Below are 3155 nucleotides of genomic sequence, written 5' to 3'. Positions count from 1 at the left end.
AATATTAAGAGCAATAGATTTTTTTAAACACAGTTGATAAGTTTCTAATTTTTGTGGTAATACAGACTGTGAGAAACATCGACGACTAAAACTAAGGAAATCAGACACAACTCAAGTTATTTCTAATAAATAATAAACCACAAGCTCTGGTTTTACCTGCCATCAGTGAGAGGATCAGCAGACAGATGCTCTTCATTTTCTTTACCTTGTGCTAATGACATCAAGTATGGTTCAGTTTTACCTCTGGCATTAGTCACTTCCTCTTCTGCATTTCCTGAATAAATCTTTTTTTAGGTTATCTACAAACTAAACGCCCGTCACTCACGCTCATCTTCCTTTTCTCCGTTTCACTCATGTTGGTGGTTTTTTTTTTTTTTTTTTTGGTGGGGTTAAAAACTCCTGAACGTGTCTCAGAATCAGCCACATTTAACAAAGAAACACAAAATGATTTTGAATAAAGTATAAGGTACAGAAAATATTATTATTGTGGTTTAATGTACTTGTGAGTGCTTCTAGTAAGTAAGCAAGTACATTTTATTTATAGTTACTGGATAGACATTGTGCTTCACAAGGAACAAAACTAAAAAAAATACAGACACACATCACGAGTAAAAGCATACAATAAAACATGACTAATAAAACATTTAGTTTTGCATTTAACTAAAAGCTTATCTGAACTACAGAGTCTTAAGCTGCTTTCAAATGAAGTCACATGGGGCTGGGCGGTCCATATTCTAGGGGCTTTTTCTTGAAAGAAAGAACAGAAGTACAGTTTGATATCATCAGCATATATAAAAAGACACAGTCTGAAGCTGCTGATACCGAGGGGGCTGATGCACAGAGGGAACAATACTGGGCCAAGAATTGAGCCCTGTGGAACACCATGTAACAGAGGAGAGGCATTGGGTGTTATCTTGTTTATTTACAAATAAAGAACTTAGCAGCACAATTTGGATATCATCAGCATACATGATAAGAACCATTTTGAAGCTGCTGATACCGAGGGGGGCTAATGTAGAGAAGGAACAATACTGGGCCAAGTATTGAGCCCTGTAACACCATGTGGAGAGGCATCGGGTGTTATGTTGTTTATTTACAAATAAAGAACAAAGCAGTAAAGTTTGAAATCATCATCATCAAAGCCCTGCATCTGGTTCTGCCAGCATCAAAGACAGTCTCAAATCTGACAGTTCCTCTGCGGCGATCATGTTCCCTCAAAATAAAAATAAAATAAAAAAAGAGGGAAAGGTTAAATTGTGTTTCTATTTTGACTTAATTTGAAAATAAATTTCTGTTTTACTTAATTTATTTAATCAGTTTGTTTTTAAGTTAATTTTCATCTGTTTGGCTCATTATCACTGCATATTTATTTTCTTGAATACTTCATTCTTTCCAATTGTTGGGTTTTTCAACTTTATTATTGGGGTGGATTAAAAGAAAAAACTTTCCTGGATGGGGTGGAAAATAGTGTGGGTTTAATTTCCTAAGTATGGTTTTATTAGGTTTCTCTAAACAGTTTCTCAGACAAAGTAATATCATAACATCCTGATGTCATGTTTTTGTTTTGTTACCTTTTATTTATTTAAATTCTTATAGCATGTCGTTCCTTTTTATTATTTTTATTTTTCTTTAACATTTTATTTTCAATATTTGCTTCAAGTCACTATTATTTTCTTGGTTGATTGCTTATTTAATATTTCATCTTATGCATTGTTTAGACCCATAATTGGTTCAAATTTTTGGAATGACACACAATTATTTTTCCAATTTTATTTTAATGACCAATGTTTGATCAAGAGGAAGAAATTGTCTTGGAAAAATAAATTATCCTTTAAAGTCCTACATTTCTTCTCAGGCCAAGAGTCAGTGACCTCTTTTGCTTACTTTAAAATCTCGTTATGTTTTATGATTTTACTCTTTATCTTCAGTTTTCTCTCGGACAAAGTGTTTTTAGATCAATATCTGTTTAGAAGTAATTATTCTTGTTGCTGTTTATCAAACATCATTCTCCCCTTGGCCCATTTTGTCTGTTTGGATAACACACTGTATAAATGTGTGTATTTGAAACTGCCTCGGTGCACACATTCTGTACAGTGGCGACTGGCCAATAGGGGGCGCTAGGGCGCCGCCCCTCCCTGTTTTTGGTAAACACACACAATAAAATAAAATAAAATAAAATAAAATAACCAAATAAAACGTTGTAAATGTTTTATGAAATATTGTATATATGTTTTCTGATAAGTAAAATAAATAATTTAGAGATATTATGAACTTCCATTTTACTCAAGAGCTTTTTTGTGATGAGTCACTTCCGGGTCACGAGCGGTTCGGCGCTCGTAGACAAGTCATTGGAAGATTTTGGACATGCGCAGTAAGTCCCCAATGCAAAAGAATGGAGTGGCCTGTGGTGCAGCTCGTCACCGCCCCGCAGCTGACCTCTGGTAGTGGGTCCACCCTGTCGACGACCCCCTGTCATATTAACGCGGCAGCCGGCAGGGCTTCAGGATCCGGATTTTGGAGAACAAACGGGAATGAAGGAGAAAACAACACCGTAAGTCTCTTATATCTAAACCTTTTCAAAGCAGAACGTATGAGGAGAAACTTAAAGTAGCTTTGACTGAATAAGCCCGACATAAAAATTGAGCAAAAACGTGGTTTAGCATTGAAGCTTAGCTACATGTTGTTAGCCATGTTATGTAACAACTGCTCAATAGGTCCTAYATCTGAATGAATGAAATATTCTCATTGAATACTTTCTTCTAAACAAAGTTGAATGTGCTGACAACTTGTGAAACTGTTTGTCATCAGTGTTACTTCCTAAGTGGACAATGTGATTTCACAGAAGTTTGATTTACTTGGAGTTATATTGTTTTGGTGTTCCCTAATGGTGAACAAAACTTAAAGAGTAACTTACCCCAAAATTAACTTTTTTTTTTTAGCTGATAAACTGTCTAGAATGTGTCTAAAATGTTATATAGTACTGTTTCTGTGCTAATTTTGATGTTTTTGTGCGTATTTGTTCAAATCTGTAATATTTGGTCTAAAAACGTGTTTTTGCAGCTCATATGGGTAGAGCAGTGGTACTGCAGGCTAATTTGCATATTGGTTAACGGCTCTCCGCTGTGACGTGCTTCTGCACAGTTTCGTCACAGCGG

This window comes from Austrofundulus limnaeus, unplaced genomic scaffold, assembly GCF_001266775.1.
Source record: "Austrofundulus limnaeus strain Quisiro unplaced genomic scaffold, Austrofundulus_limnaeus-1.0 Scaffold210, whole genome shotgun sequence".
NCBI classification, from domain to species: Eukaryota; Metazoa; Chordata; class Actinopteri; order Cyprinodontiformes; family Rivulidae; genus Austrofundulus; species Austrofundulus limnaeus.
The sequence above is the reverse complement of the archived record's forward strand: the minus strand, read 5'-3'. Positions refer to the sequence as shown.